This window comes from Dipodomys spectabilis, unplaced genomic scaffold (assembly GCF_019054845.1).
Source record: "Dipodomys spectabilis isolate Male_0828 unplaced genomic scaffold, ASM1905484v1 ptg000187l, whole genome shotgun sequence".
Taxonomy (NCBI): domain Eukaryota; kingdom Metazoa; phylum Chordata; class Mammalia; order Rodentia; family Heteromyidae; genus Dipodomys; species Dipodomys spectabilis.
This window is the reverse complement of record NW_024870864.1, coordinates 10504620-10521869: the sequence shown is the minus strand read 5'-3', so window position 1 is coordinate 10521869 and position 17250 is coordinate 10504620. Positions and strand designations below refer to the sequence as shown.

Here is a 17250-nt window from a genome sequence, read left to right as displayed (position 1 = left end):
AGGTAGAATCTCTCTTTCTTTTATGGCCAGAAATTGTGAACACATTCTTCATGTGTTTATTGGCTATTCTTATTTCCTCTCCAGAGAAGTTTCTTTTTAATTCTTTAGCCCACTTTATTAATGGGGTGGTTGTTTCTTTGAGGATTTGTTATTGGGGGTTTAATTTTTTGAGCTGTAGGCATATTTTTGATATGAGGCCCTTGTCCGTTGTATGGCTAGTGAAGATCTTCTCCCAATCTGTGGACTTTCTAAAATAGTGTGGCTCATAATTTAGAGGTTTCAGTCCACAGCTCACTTGCTCCACAGCAGTGAGTTTGTGGTGAAAGAGAGCCTCATAAAGACAGAAGTGTGCCCAGGCTCCTCACCTCACAGTAGCCAGGAAGCAGAGATAGGAAGCACACAGTCTCCAAAGGCCTAAACTAACCTACTTCCTCCCACCAAACCACGACTCTTAAAGTGTCCAGTACCTCCAAAAATAACATTATCAGCTGGGAAACTGAGCCTTCAACACACAAGCCTGTGGGGACATTTCATAGACACACAAAAGCACGACGATATAACCATTCTGTTTTATTTTGTGAACATTCACACTGAGCACTTTTCTCAGTCTTTTTTTTTTTTAATATACATACAGATATCTAAAATGTCTTTAAAGTGTGCCAAGTTCAGACAAGGCAGAAAAGGAAGCTCTCAGGGGAAAGGAAACTTAATGTTGAGAAAAGTCAGAATAGGGCCAAACCTAGAAAGGGTCCAGGACTATACAAAAGAGTTCAAGTCCTTTACCACGTAGTCTAGTATGTGGTTCTGATTTGGGAATAAAACTCTTAATGGTTTATTGTTATGATTTTGTAGAGAAAAACAAGTGAACATGTATTCTATGTGTCAGTCTCTTTATATTTTCCATTCCTACGAACTGTCCATACTAGACGCCAACTGCCTGACAGAAGATGCCCAGAATTCTCCAGGATATGAAATATAATTATTTTGTATAACCAGAATCTCTATCAAAATCATATTACCATATTTTTCAGTACTGGAGTTTGAACTCAGAGCTCCCATCTTGTTTAAGGCAAGTGCTCTACTGTTTGATCCAGGACTGCGGTCCTTTTTTGCTCTGGTTATTTTAGGGATATTTTTTGTTTTCTGTTTATGCCAGCCTGTACTATGATCATGCTATGTATCTATGCTTCTTTTCTGCCATAGCTGCAATGACAAACGTGCATTACCATATCCAGTGTTTGTTATTGCTGTTGTCTAGAGAAGCTTTTGCCCGGGCTAACACTGAAATGCTGTAATCCCAATCTTAGCCTCCTGAGTAGGTAGAATTACAGGCTTGAGCCACTGTGCTTAGCTTCCATCAAGACCTTACACAGATGGGAACACTAGTCTTAAAGATCAGCCAGTACAACATAAAGAATCCAATCCTGAGGACAGGAAGTTCTGACAAGGTAACAGTATATGCAAATGATCTGGGGAAGAGAGAGGGTCTGTACTGACAGAGCAAAGTTTGCACATACTTTGTTCTGAAGTTTAAGTATTTCCCTTCCTGAGATGCTGTGAAGTAGTCTAATGTCTCCCACTAAGAAAAACAAAGTCCCCATGAAAGTCCCTGGGAGGAGAGAAATATCCCTGTTCTGCTGTACGATTTCTCTGGGGATCTTACTCCAGGATCTTACCAGTCCTCAAGCTAGGACCTCAAAAGTGAAAAATACAAGAGTTGGAAGAACTTTAGAGCTCCCATTTCTGGCATGTTCCCTAGAGCTACAGTGTCTGATGGTATTTTATTCTGAAGAAGATACATCCCACTGAGAGTTAACTCACTGTCAGGGTCAAAGATCAGAATCTCTAACAAACTCATACTAGTCATGGATCACCCAAAGGAAGATTTTTGGAACAACACAGAAGTCCAGGCCCATTCGCCCACTCCAGGCTGATCTGGAAAGGACCATCCTAGAAAGGACCTGAGCATCTCCAGATGGCCCTAGGCTTCCTGCCTAGGAGCAGGCTTCCAAAGGCCTAGGGCGATACATCATCTGTCTTATCTCTACTCTATCCCCAAGCATGAATCCTGTTTCAGTTATCTCCTAAGTCTAACCCTCTGTAAGTAAGGCCAAAAGTTAACACATAGTAATGGGTGCGCACAACCCCAGAATACGCATGCATGCATATGCACACATATATACACGTGTATGTATACAGAGACCTCTGTTCTGAGTACACGCAGAAGAGGCTTGATACCTATCCACTGGAAAAAATATAGCCAGCACAGTATGAAACTCTTAAAATTTGAGTTCTCAAGTCTAAGATGTGGTCCCTTGAAGATAGCCTTATGATCTTCCTACACAGGTATTGAGAAGAGGCCCCTCCAGCCCCATACTTTGCATAGGGAGGACAGTTATCCCCAGCTCTTGGAATCAATGGCTTTCTCTAGTGCTTCCTCTTGGTGAGCACAAAATCTTAACTCAAAAACCTCTGGGTAAGTTGTCCTCTTGGATCCTCTAAGAAAGCAAGCCTCACTGAGGGCTGGGTTTTCAGGTCTGCTGTATTCCCCACTCATTCCCCCAGGTCAGCAGTACAGCTTGAGGCAGAAGCCAGTAGAGGAGTCCCATTATCCTATATTTTGTGTTCAAAGACGACACAGTTATGGTCAGCCATGAGACTGCTATCGCAATGAAGAAATGAACATACTAAAGACACCACACTCATGTAGCCTCTACGACAGTATACTGCCATTATTGCTCCACTATTAACCACAATTGTTAATTGCTTCTGGTGCCTGATTTATAAATTATAAACTTCACCAAAGATACATATGTACAGGAGAGTACAGAGTATCTATATGGATCTGGAAGTACCCACAGGACTAGGATTCCACTGAGGTCCTAGGATGCACCTTGCAGGTATGGAAGGATTACTGTCTATGCAGATGTAATACGAAACATTCCTCGATATGATCAGTGGGAGTTAAGAGGGAAGGGAGGCTGTCACTCACACATGATATTAGAACAATTGAAAAACAGAACCCAAAGTGGAATGTTGGCAGCAGAAGAGACAAGCTATTTAGAAAAAGAAAGGAAAAAAAACTACTAAAAATGCCAAGTCTAGAGACTCCTTCCACCCCATGTCCCCAGAGGGGATAAGCTGTCTGGGTACTTGGGAGGGATGTCACCACTTAAAGAGCCCTCTGGCTTGAAGTCCACGCTGGCAGGGGGCTGCTGCTGACAGTGACTTGGGCAAGCTGTGACCTTTAGATAGGAAGGTCACAAAGCAAGGGCCATGGTCAGGAAATAGGCACAGCCTTTCAAAATTACAAGCGTGCTTACTTCATGCAGAGCAATCACACTCACAGCATATCAATGAATCTGTCTTGTGTCTCTGAGAGGCCTGGAGGGCACATGTCAACACATAAGGAGATGCAGTGCTGGCCTCCAGGATCACAGATATGGCAGAAGACATAGCTAGCTACCTGTTCCCACAAGCACTGAGGGTCCTTCACTTTAATTCAAAACATGCATTTTGTTTCTAGCTTGCTCTTTCATTCATCTAGCACCAAGAATCATGCCTTACAAATTGTGATCTCATATGGTCCAATTGATTCATGCTTTTAATATCCAATTTAACGTCTTGGAGCCAGTAATATTTCCAAAGAAAATATTTACAACAATATAATAAAAGTCAAAGGAAAACAAGTTCTTAGTGGAGGAAATCTGAAACGCGGCTGCTTTGTCTCCCTGCAGTGAGGCCTTCCAGTGGCAGAAGTCCCACCTCCAGAGACCTGTATACTCCAGTGCCCCAGGACATAAAAGACATATGTGCCCTGTAGGTCAGCACACTTTAGTGGTATCCCATATGGCATTCTTACACTGACACGTATGTGCCATATGTGTGTCTCAAGGAAGGGGTTGTGGGCTTTTAGCAAAGTCGACAATGTAAAAGTTTATTAAAAATCAAACTGCTGGGGCTGGGAAGGTGGCTCAGTGGTAGAGCACATGCCTTGCATGCCAGAGGCCCTGGGTTCGATTCCTCAGCACCACATAAGCAAAAAGAAAAAAGCCGGAAGTGGCGCTGTGGCTCAAGTGGTAGAGCGCTAGCCTTGAGCTGAAGAGCTGAGGGACAGTGCCCAGGACCAGAGTTCAGGCTCCATGACCGGACCCCAAAAAAAAAAAAAATCAAACTGCTGTCAGGAGGTAGAGGTAGGAGGATACAGTCTGAGGTTAGTCAAGGCAAACTGCAAGACCCTATCTGTAAAACGAACTAAACAAAATAAAAAGATGGGGCATGGCTCAAGCAGCAGAACACTTATCTAGGAAGTCTGAAGCTCTGAGTGGTCCCCAGTACTGTCAAAAAGTAAAAATTAAATAAAAATAAAGCTCTGTATGATATCCTTCTTTTACTATTATTTTCTCATGTGCTTATCATCTATGTTCCTCATCTGGAGGTTCTTCAAGTAAAAGAAAGTACTATTAGGCCAGTGTGCCTGTAGTTCAACCTTTAGGTGTTAAGACCGGGTCATCATCCAACCCTGTACAAGGTAAGAAAAATAACCTCTCGGGCTGGGAAGGTGGCTCAGTGGTAGAGTGCTTGCCTTGCATGCATGAGGCTCTGGGTTCGATTCCTCAGCACCACATAAGAAAAAAGAAAAAAGCTGGAAGTGGCACTGTGGCTCAAGCGGTAGAGCACTAGCCTTGAGCTGAAGAGCTAAGGGACAGCGCCCAGGCCCAGAGTTCAGACCCCTCAACCGGATGCCCCCCCCCAAAAAAAGAAAAAGAACCTCTCTTCTCATATACATTGGGTTCATTCTCTTCCTGCATATAATAGGTGGTGAAAAATAAAATCCACATAATATTATCTCAAAGAAAACTCATGGAATGTTTTTGTAAACTCTAAGGTACGAATTCAAAAACTATTCAAAAACAGACCTTGTTAATCCATGGAGGATATACTCCAAGACACTCACAAACTATTCCAGACTTCATTAATCCATGGAGGATATACTCCAAGACACTCAGTGGGGGCCTGGGACTATGAATCACACCAAATCCTATATGCAAGCGGTGTAAAAGCCTGACAGTCAATGGCTGACGGAAGGGTAGTGTACACACAGGTACACTGCCCAAGGGGACAACTCACAGCCTGGGTGGACGGGGCAGGAAGATGTCGCACTCTCAGAACTGCATGTAATTTAAAACCACACGTTTTTTGTTTCTAATTTTTTCCATTTTATACTTCCAGAATACCTGACTACAAGGAACTGTAATTAGAGAAAAGGAAACTTCAGATAAGGGAGGACTACTTTAGTTAATAAGTAACCAGAGTATTATATATCCAGCATCTACAATCTGTCATAAGAAAAGGAGATAGGACAGGAAGGCAGGAAAATTTTATTTATTTATAATTTGCTTGTTTGTTTGTTCCTCTATTTTTTTGGAATCCATACTGCAAAAGCACAGAAGGGAAAAAAAATAAAACTTCACAGCTTAACTAGTTCATGGTTACACAGTTCAACCATGAGAAAATGACAAATTCACTGACCAAGTATAAAGATGTTAAATCCCAATGCTGAGAACTTCTCCATGCAGGCTCCTTGGGAAGTATGAGAGTCCATAGACAGCCCTACACAGGAAGTGGCCATGAAATACACAGCCCTCTTGCCTCTACAGGTAATATCTCTCTCAGTAAGTCTGGTGTAGGTCAGGAATCCCTGGCCCCGGATGACCCTTAGCACAACTCAGGAATAGCACTCCTGTGGCTGGAAGACCAGTGTCCTCCTAGCCTCAGCCCAGCCTAGAAGGGCCACTACAGTCCCTCCCGGCCTGGAAAGGCCACAGGAGTCCCTGTATCCTCCCTGGCAACCCGCTCACAGCCTTCCCTCACTATCCAAAAGTGACTTCCTTTACTTTCCAAAATCAATATTACTGGCTGAAATTTGTATTGCATTAAGAAGGAAAGACTTTGAGTTAGGAAGAAGTGGGTTCCCAGCCTCCTCTGCCTCCCATTATGTGCGGCTTTGACCAGCTGTTTGATTTCCCAGAGCCTTATCCAGGTTCAAGATAAGCATTCTGGGAATGGATGGTCAATGTGTCATTTTCAGGTACATCAAGAATGACAGGAAATAGACCAGCAAGAACATGGGCTTACAATCAGCAAAGTCAGTAATATTTTTGTCTTCCATGCCATGCATGGGGTAAAGTATCTGCACCGGAGGCCAGAAAAGATCCACAGAGGCAACAGGCCCTACACCAGGTGTTTGCAAATGCAGGGGCTGCTTCCAATGAGTGGACAACTGTTTCATCAATTAGTACAGACTACCACAGAACCTGGAGCACCAAAGGTTGGAACCATCTTGTGAAACTCTGAACCCACCTGTGGAGGAAGAAGCAGTCAGTCCGAGTAGGCTATCTCTTTGGACCTTCAGGGCCTCAGCTGACATAAGGGGGTCAGAGGTTCATTCCTACTTGCACAGAAGCCATTTTGAGGCGCAGAAGTCACTTTTAGGTACCAGAGCATCTCTAGCCCTATACCTCCAACAGCAGCTACAGCCCTGAAAACTTAAGGACTGACCAATGGCCTTGTCTATAAAAAGTCTTTCTCAATAATTCTTGAAGAGTGGCCATCTCTGAGACTGCCACCAGCCAAGAGCTGGAGTGTAATATAAGGAGCCGATTTTAGGCAATTTTTCTAAAACTATTGTTACCATTTGGATATAGTTTGAGGTCTCCCAAGGAATGGTGTGTTGAAATTTTATCTCCATTGTGAGGTACTGAAGGGGGTACAAACTTGAGCTGAGTAGTTTTTGCCGGTTGATTAGATCCAATCATCGGGGTGGGTCTCCATGATTGAATCCTAGAGGCTTTGTGTGGAGAGGGAAAGACTAAAAGACAAGCATAGGTTATCCAGCTCTTCCCATGTGATGCCCTGCACAACCTCAGGGCTCTGCCAGCAAGGTCATAACCAGATGAACTTTAAGAACCTCCAGAACTGTAAGCTTAAACCAGTTTCTTTTTTTTAAAAAGTTATTCATGTCCAGGCATTTCATTACAGTAATAAAAACAGACTGACAACATTTATAAAGTCTAGGAAAATGGTTTCTATGTAAATCCAGGCTCCTATGAATATATTTAAAAAGGCATAGTACTGGATACATTCTTAGGAAGATCAGATATGACCTGCCTGGCTTTTCATTTTCCCCTGCTGAATTAAGCAAAGCCAACTGTTGTTTCTGTGGAGGATGGAAAGGATGTGTACAAGACTGTGGCTGATATTTACACTTTGGCTATTCCTGTGAGCAACTGAGAAGTTTGTGAAATCCAGGTCTTGTTTACTTAGCTTAGAAGTCTTGCTGCCTAAGCCACTATCTTTTCTCCCTGGGAAACCAACATCCTTCCATACATTAAAGTGCTTTTCTTCTGAACTAGCCTCCAATAGCTTTTCAAAACCTCAAAGCCCACAGCATAGTGTACAAAGCTCTTCACGTCCTTCAACCACGGCAAGCAAGCAACAGCCAACCCCTCACAACAGGAAATGACAGTCAGTTTTCAAAATTGGGAGCAAGAATAATGAATAGCTTGTGCATTTGTAAACAACCATCTGTTGTTGAAAGAGGTGTGTGCTCCCATCCTCTTCCCATGGTCAACACTCCCCAAAATGAGCATGGCAGAGGCAGGGAGTCTCCCGTGGCTTTGCTCCTTGACTTAAATGGTGAGATGAGATTCTAGGCCAAAGAAATCTAAGCCCCAACTCCTCAAATTGCTCCCTCAGTTTTACGTCAAGGGCAGATCTAGTAGCAGGTCATACACCTTGAGTACTTGTAACTAGGAAAAGCATTCAAGGCTGACATTCCACTCACCATCCTTCCTGGCCAGCATAGCTTTCCCATCTTCTGACACACCAGATGGTAGAGTTTTTCAAAGACCAATCAGCATATGCCTGGCCTCTAACTTAATGCTATATGCCTCAGTCTTCAGAATCCATTAGACAGCTAGTCCATACAGCCTGCACTTTCTGCCCAGGTATCTTCTCATGCTCTTAAACTTATTCTAATTGTAACTTCCTCCAGCTTCTTTAGAGCCCTTCCCACAGGGTCTGTGCAGCCCCACCTCTGGCACCAGGGATGGCTATGTATTCTATTCCTATAGCAGTCAGACAGGCCTGTAAGAGCAGGGTCCAGCCTATTCTGAAGGCTGTGAAAAAGAACAACACTTTACCTGCTTTTGTAGGTACTAAAATGCAGTACTAAAACAGCACTGTTGTTTTATGATTGGTATTTGCAATAAGTAATACAAGTAAATGTATCTCATGATTTTCTTAGTATCTTTCAAAAAACAAAAGTGAATTTGAGTAGGCAAACAAGGTTGTTTGGTGTAGATGTCAAAAACTTCTGAAATAAACACAGTCCTTTAAAATGACACGAGTGTAGACATTTTGTGTTTTTTTTGGTTGTTGTTGGTTTTTGTTTTTTGGGGTTTGTTTTTTTTTTTTTTTTTTTTTGTCGGTTGTGGGCTTGAACTCTGGGCCTGGGCACTGTCCCTCAGCTCTTCAGCTCAAGGCGAGCGCTCTACTACTTGAGCTACAGCGCCACTTCCGAGTGTAGACATTTTGATTAGTACGCATGCACTGATAATTTGTGAGTGGCTCTCTGACACCGCCCTGACATGTATTAATGCACCTTACTGGGTGCTTAGGCCCAGTGAACACAGTAATCCTCACTTTTCTTGCCATTTCTCCCCTAAATTCCGGAGAAGGGCTAGCAATTCCAAGTTTGCTCATGCCACTGATGATTAAGAACTTCAGGAAGTAGCATCAGAACCTAGAACATGTTCCCTTCAGAACAGAATTTACATTCTGACAGATTGACAAGTGACTGCATTTACAAATGGCAAAATCCAGAGAGGTTCCAATAACTATTTTTTAAAAATTTAGAATCACCAGGAGTCTGAGAGCTTTCTTATATAATTAAATCTCAGGATTGGCATAGGGAACACTCCCCCTCCCCCCATGCCCACCCAGGTCTTGGTCTTGCATAAAGTCTGGGAAGCTCCAAAAAGGCAGGCAGGGACTAGTAGCTCAATGGCACCCCTGGTGGCAAAACCTAGAATATCAAGTATAAAGGGAAGGCCTGGGAATCAATCAACCAGCTACTCAAACTCATTTCCACACCAAGCATGCTCTGATAATTAACAATGTCCTAATAAGTGGAACAATATACCATTTTCTCTATAAAGAATATCACAAGGATAACAATATGGAAGCATTGGGATACTCAATCCTACCCACATGAAATACTACATGCTCTCATGAAATACCACATACTCAATTTATAGCCTTCTGAATGTGATACATCCAAAGAGGCATAATTGAAATTAAGAAAGTTCCAAAAACATTTTAAATGTGTTGAGAGCAAAGTGCTGGTGGCTTATGTCTGTAATCCTATCTACTCAGAAGGCTGAGATCTGAGGATTTGGTCTGAAGCCAGCCTGGGCATGAAAATCCATGAGATGCTTAAATCCAATTAAGTACGCCCTCCTTCCCCAAAAAGCTGGATATGGATCTGTGGATCAAGTAGTAGAGTGACATCCTTGAGCAATAAAGCTCAAGAACAGTGTCCAGGCCCTGAGTTCAATCCCCAGGAGTGGTGCATACACACACCCCCACACATGTGCGTGCACATGTGTGCACGTATGCAAACACACACACACACACACACACACACACACACACACACACAAATGTGGCTGAGGAGAAACAGCATATTAACAAAGTGCCTTAGTAATCACTTCAGACTAATTTAAAAGCAAATTCAAACTTAAGGTAGCAAACTGATGGAAACAGTTATGCCAAGAGATTTCATTCTGTAAATTCAACAATATCACAAAAATCTAAATAGTAGAAGCAAAAGATGGTTTTCAAGGAAAGATGAAGTAGGTGTTATTGTGGGTGTTATCTCACAATCTGAGACATAATCTGACTACCCAGCTTGATTTGGGCATCTAATGAACTGGATTACCCAACCACCAATAACTCACAGGAAAATGTTTCCAACTATGGTTTAACGGATTATTTTTGTGGGCTGAGGACATAGCTCAGTGGTTGTTTGCCTGGCATGCATGAGAACCTGGGTTCACTCTTTAGTCAAACACATACATGCATACACCCATGTACACAGTGTATGTGTATCTATTCATGCATGTGAACATACACAAGTTTTGCCACACAGCCATGTTTTTGTCTACAAGTTTTGGTCTACAAGTTTTGGTCTACCTGCTACAGGATACAATGGAACTTCTGAATGCCAGAATCCATAAGAAGCAGTTACAATTTTTTTTTTTTTTAGGTCCAGTTGTGGGGCCTGAACTCTGGGCCTGGGCTCTGTCCCTCAGCTCTTCAGCTCAAGGGACAGCGCTCCACCACTTGAGCCACAGCGCCACTTCCGGCTTTTTTCTTTTTGCTTATGTGGTGCTGAGGAATCGAACCCAGGGCTTCATGCATGCAAGGCAAGCACTCTACCACTGAGCCACCTTCCCAGCCCAGCAGTTACAATTTTATCAGAATACATTTGGAGTAGCTCTCTCACACAACAGAACCTTCCTAAGAATTTTTATTGTTTATATTTTCCTTTAATGGAGACTTATTTTCTCAGAATCAAAGCTGGAATGAAGGATTTGCTAGGGAAAAAAGGTGCTTAGCGGCCCTAATACAGTGCACAACAGGCTCCAGTTCAGAACATGTGCTAGAAACATGTGCTGAGCCAGGTGAGGGGAGGCACTATCCTGACTTACAAGTGCGATATGTCTACTGTTCTACATCTTCCCTGTCTACAGCCATAACCCATCAATTTAAAGTTGGAAAAGGGAGATTATTTTGTTTGGTACTAGAGATTCGAGCCAGAGCCTCATGCATGCCAGGCAAGTGTTCTGTCGCTTGAGCAACACCCCAGAATTCTTGCCCTTCTGTGAACTCAGGGCCCAGGTACTGTTCTTTAGCTTTTTCCACTCAAGGATGGCATGCTACCACTTGAGACATACCTCCACTTTTTAGTTTATGCTGGTTAACTGGAGACAAGACTTTCCTGCTTGGGCTAGCTTTGAACTGCAATTCTCAGATCTCAGCTTCCCAAGTAGCTAGTATTATAGCCATGAGCTACCAGCACCTGGCTTATAAATTTGTTTTTGACATAAGGTATCTATACCTTTTCCCAAAGTGGCCTCAGTCCTACTTCCCAAGGAGATGGAATCACAGACATGTGCTACCACCTCCAGCAGTAATCCAATTTTTGAACTGGGTTCCTTAGAAGCTTAATTCAAGGCACTTCAACAAATCTGAACTGTGTTTAATGGTCACATTCCTAGTTTAAAAATTACTGGGCAAATTAAGCATTTAAAACAAGAATAGCAAATCCATCTGCTTGTTTTATGAAGAAAACAGAAGACTTACCTTTGGCACAAAGCAACAAGAGGTGACTGGCAAACACAGATGAGGTTTTTAGCTGATGATGTCACCACTGAACTTACAAAGATGTGGAGATCTGACAAACTCTCAAATCCAACTCAAATCTCAGTGAATCTTCATCTGGGACATCACTTGCATTAAAGGAGCCTATGAAACCTATAAAGAAGTAGAGAGGAACATGCATTAGATGTGCATGTTTGATCAGGTCTGTATTTTATCTACACAGGAGGCTGGGATCTGAGGGTCACCTTCCAAAGCCAGCCTGGAGAGGACAGTCCGTAAAACTCTTATCTCCAATTAACCATCAAAAAGCTGGTATGGGCTGGGAAGGTGGCTCAGTGGTAGAGCACTTGCCTTGCATGCTCGAGGCCCTGGGTTCGATTCCTCAGCACCACATAAGCAAAAAATAAAAAGCCGGAAATGGCACTGTGGCTCAAGTGGTAGAGTGCTAGCCTTGAGCTGAAGAGCTGAGGGACAGTGCCCAGGCCCAGAGTTCAGGCCCCACGACCGGACCCCTCCCCCCCCCCCAAAAAAGCTGGTATGGAGTTGTGGTTCAAGTGGTAGTGTGGCAACCTTGAGCAAAAAAGCTAAGGGTCAACACTCAGGCCCTGAGTTCAAGCTTCACACACGTGTGCATGTGTGCCTGCACACACTCTCTCTCACACACACAAATGTGCATGGTTTGATTGAATTTTACCACTTTAAATAAATAAAAGTACCCACTGATTTGCTTGAACCCAGTATTTTTGAGCATATTCTAGAGGAACATTCCATCTTTGCGTCCCTGCACTAGTCCTGCAGCAGGAGTCCTGGAGGGCTGAACCACACATCCTGTGGCCAGCAGTTGGAGGAGGGATAGGAAAGAGGGGCAGGTGGCAACCATGGAGGGGGCAACTTAGGCTCCTCAGTGCCTTTCAGCACTCCTCTCCACAGCCCAAGTGCAAAGGAGGCAGGTTCAGGAACCATAAGAAAAAAAGGTCTGCAAAGTATGAAACTGTGGGAAAATCTGGTTCTCTCTTGGAGTCCCTAACACTGAGTATTTGCTGAGAGGAGACACCAAGTGGATCACTGATCTTGGGTTAAAAACATCAAGAATACCACTCTAAATGGCACCAATTTAAAGGGAGATGGAGCTGATACAGGGATACAACTCCTCCCTTTTTGTACTGAGTCCAATATTGCTTTGCCTTGCCAATTCTTAAACATCCCTGCCCTTGACTAGCATTTTTGAGGAGACCCCAAAGGGCTATGTAGACTTCTGAGTGAGTTCACTGGCATCTTTAATTACATTTCAAACCCAAAGGGGATCTGCCTTGACAGTTCACTCAGAGGCGATCTATTAATTCATCTTGAGCATGATTATGATCCAAAATGTTAAATACCCTGCAGAAAAAATCGAATTCTGTTTCAGTCAGACAGAAAAAGATAATTCAAGTAGGGCTATCATAAAAATGCTAAAAGGTAAGTTCATAAATTTTGACATAAGTATCCTTCTTTATGTATTCTCCTGTATTATCATGAAATCACCATGAGTTTTAAAAATACATATGACTCAATGCAAGACAAGGTGATCAGTAAACAGTAGGAGTCTAAATATGGTCAAGATTCCAGTGCATACTACAAAAATTATTGCTCCCCACCCCATGCTTACGATCATGTGATGGGTCCCTAAAAGTGGAAGTTCTAGTATGTGGACTTGGGTCTTGAGCCAAGGTTTTTATTTCCTCTTGCTGACATCAATGGATTTATTATCTATGCCACTTACCAAGGAAACACAATACACAGAAGTGCATTAGGCAGCCATCCTCCCTGAACCGTTTCCAATTCATATTTTCATGAGCTATTTTAGAAATAGGCAACATTTCTAAGATTTGAATTGAAAAGTGAATTGGTCTGGAATCATACTTCCCCAGGCCAATGCTAGGTTAAGTTCACAATCAAGTGATATTACTGAACCTTCCTAACATTTTTTTTTCTGATAAGATATTAATACCCAAATTTACTTAGGAGTTAACTTTCTTAGGCTCCATGTCAGTTGGTTTACCATCACTATACCAAATACCTGAGATTACTGACTTATAAGGAAGAACGGATTATTTGGGTTCAGAGTTTTAAGGTTTCTAGTCCTTTGTCAGCTGACTCGGCTGTTTGTGGCCTGTGATGAAGCAAAGCTAATACACTCAGTTCATAGCAACTAGGAAAGATAAAAGTCCCCAAAATCCCCTTCAGGACACGCCCCCAATAACCTAACTTCCTCCTTAAGCCCCACCTCCAGTATCCAAGTCTTTATCACATGATGTTTTGGAGAAGTTTAAGGTCCTAAATATGACATGGTCATTAAATATTTTCCATAATAGATTTTAGAGTTAGAAATTCTTTTGGTTCTTAAAAACCCAAGTCCAGTGAGCCGTACACTCACCCAAACAGAAAACCAAATGCTAGCAAGTTAGGTCTAGACCAAAGCAAAAGAACAATGAAATGGGGGGAGATGGGAAGAGATGGGAAGGGGAAACAAAGGAGGAGGTAACAATGCTTCATAAGAAATGTACTCATTACCTTGTCCATGTAATTGTAACCCCTCTGTACGGTATTTTCATAATAGAAAAAAAGAACAATGAAATGGGTTTGAGATGCTGAATCTTTTGAATCTTTTGTTAATAGGCCAAGTCAAACCACAATGTCTCTGATCATTGTCCAACAGAAAGAGAACATGACTTGATAAGTAGTTGCAATGCAAGTAAAACAATGTAAAATTCACTTCAAGGTGCCAAGTGCCACCTTGGATTCAAGTGTGAGAAATGAAAGTTGCAGTGTTTCTTTGAGAAAAGCATTGCATTGGCAAACTGTCAGTGCACTGCATGCCTCAGAATCAGAAACATAGAGAACTAAACTGCACTCTCTATGTTTTTTTTGTTATTGTTTATTTGTTTGGGGGGAAGGTCCGGTCATGGGGCCTGAACTCTGGGCCTGGGTGCTGTCCCTCAGCTCTTCAGCTCAAGGCTAGCGCTCTACCACTTGAGCCACAGCGCCACTTCTGGCTTTTTTCTTTTTGCTTATGTGGTGCTAAGGAATTGAACCCAGGGCCTCAGGCATGCAAGGCAAGCACCCTACCACTGAGCCACCTTCCCAGCCCACTCTCTATGGTTTAAATGAAGTTCTCCACTACTTCTGTCCATGGGGCGGGGGGGGGGGGGGGCACTCACTCAAAACTTTTGTTAAGGGAAGTTTTCATTACAAACTGTAATCTACACCCATCAGAAAAGCCAACACTGAAGCCAAACTAACACACCACCAAATAGCATCACGTGCATGCTGAAGTTCAGAGTAGAAGCCCTCACAATAGAATTTACTCAAGGATTTTCTGAACAGCCAGGCTCAGATATGAATATATGAAAGGGAGTGTGTGTGTGTGTGTGTGTGTGTGTGTGTGTGTGTGTGTGTGTGTGTGTGTGTGTGTGTGTGTGTGTGTGTGTGTGTGTGTGTGTGTGTGTGTGTGTGTGTGTGTGTGTGTGTGTGTGTTAAAACAAATTCCACTAACACATGCATACTTCCCTTTAGGAATAAAAAGACGAATTAACATGGGTATCATCTGTACTTTTACTATTTGGAGCCCTGACAATACAAAATTTGACCACTAAAAAATCTAAAGGAGTGCCTGACTTCTCTGTAACATTTGGATTTTCTTTCCTTCAACTTAAAGCCATACTCTAGAGCTTCACACCTTCTGTTGGGAGGGCCTTCCCTCCAAACAGTATAGATTAACTCTAAAAGCAAGATGATGCCTTGGCCTGGTGTACATCCCAGCAGTTTAGCTGTCTGAGGTGCACAGGTAGAAACCAGAAACTCCTGAGCCAGTTATCATAATCCATTCTATCCCTAGGACCTATTATAGTGTCTGTATGGTCTGAGCCCCTTCCTTCCAATCCCAACATTCATATGAAGGTTCTGAGCCTTATTCTGATGACAGCCAAAGATCTGTACCTTCTGGGCATGATACTGGCAAATACTACGACTCTCTATGCTTCAGACCTTCCTGTCTGCCCATGTGGTTGATGCTGTCAATATGTAGAAGTTCCATGTAGAAAACTTAAAAAGAGGCCCTGTTTGTCCTTTCCCCAAGGGACAGAAATCCTATCAGAGATGTCCAGTGATCCTCCTGTGACACTCACTGTGACTTCAACTTAACTCCAGCCTCACCAAGCTGCACAATGCTCATCGTAGGTCAAGAACAGCCACCCTACCACCAGCATGGAACATATGCATGTCTGATTTCAAAGCCAGCATGCCCTTGCCTTGTAAAAATCTCCAGGAAAGAGCTAGTAGACAGTGTCAGTTGCTGCCATGTATCTAGAATACCTGCCACCCTAGGCAGCCAACTTTAACCTCTCAAACCAAATAGTGTCAGTGTTGGGCTGTGTCAAAAAACAAACTCAAGAATGCACAGGACTTTCAAGACCTTCATTTTCAAAGACACTGCTTGTCTTAGATGTCTGCACAGGAAAAAAAAAAAAAAAAAAGACTTGTCAAATAACATTACCTGGCTGTAAAGAATGCACAGTCTAAAGACCCAGGTATCTGGTCAGGCACCTTGCAGCAGCTCAAAAAAGAGCTCTGAAGAGCCAATGTTGGCAAGTGAATCCTAAAATCTCTTTATTTACAATTAACCAGCAAAAAGCCTGACATATAAATTGTAGAATTTGTAAAGTGTCAGCCTTGAGAAAAAAAAAGCTAAGGGATAGCACCTTAGTCCTGAGTTCAAGCACCAATACCAGTATTAAAAAAAAAAAAAGTTTACTAAAGAAATGGAAACAACTTAAGCGTCTACCGAGGGATGGAAAGATTACAAAAATAAGTGATATATACAGAAATTAAAATATGATTCAGCCCAGCAAAGAAAACGCTGCCGCTGCTACAAAATGGATGAGAACACTATTCCTAGTGAAGTAAAATAGGTACCAAAGATGAACATCACACAACTTCACTTATGTGTGAAATCTGGAGATGTTGAACTCACAAAAAAAAAAAAGAGAATAGAGAGTTGGTGGCCAGTGACTCTGAGGTGGTAAAAACTAGAAGATTTAACAGGTACAACATTCCAGTCAAAAGATGAGTACATTCTATAAATCTAACTTATATTTGTGTTTAAAAATTGACAATTTTAAAAGCTGATAGTTATAAAAACTTACCCTCTACAGACTTACACTTACTCTAATTGTACAAAAAGAATTTAATATTGTCATGCTTTTGAAACAGATTTAGCTGTTCTCAAATATTCCTAAAATTGTCAGAGCACAGTCACCCACTCTCTTTCCACACACAGCTGTGTGCCTTTGTGTCTTTATTTTTCCCTTCTTTTGGGAATGCTTCTGTGCCCTTAGGGTCCATAAAGTCCCTTCCCTGCCAAATCCCACTCATGGTTCATGCATGAATTTAAATGTACTCCCTTCAGGGATGCTGACCTCCCTACCTTATTAAATAATAGTTGATAAAATCCCAGATTGTCATGGATATGGTAGGCCTCCTATGCGTACATGCAGGGTCTCAGAGCAGGCCCACATCTGCATGACTCTTAGCAGCTTGCTAGTGGCCAGCCCTCTCTTCCGTATTGTGCCTCTATGACTTGGAATTTCCCAACTCTGCAGCATCTGGTGTCACACTAGCCTCACAATGTTCCCTCAGATTCCAATTCGAGACACCAATCTCTTACATAACTATGCCTTTGAGCCAGTTCATAAACACCAAAATGGAATCCTAAACACAGATAATAATGTCAATATGCCCAAATTAAATGACAGCTCCACTCAT

General features: G+C 42.5%; 1 protein-coding gene across 2 annotated transcripts in view; it reads right to left on the bottom strand.

The window, feature by feature from the left end:
• The window catches only part of Nck2 (NCK adaptor protein 2), a 150347-nt gene that overhangs the window by 56874 nt on the left and 76223 nt on the right, over positions 1-17250 (bottom strand). For both annotated transcript variants that reach the window (XM_042695514.1, XM_042695512.1), the window contains exon 2: positions 11431-11601. The gene's annotated coding sequence lies outside the window, so the exon portion shown is untranslated. The remainder of the gene's footprint in view (positions 1-11430; positions 11602-17250) is intronic.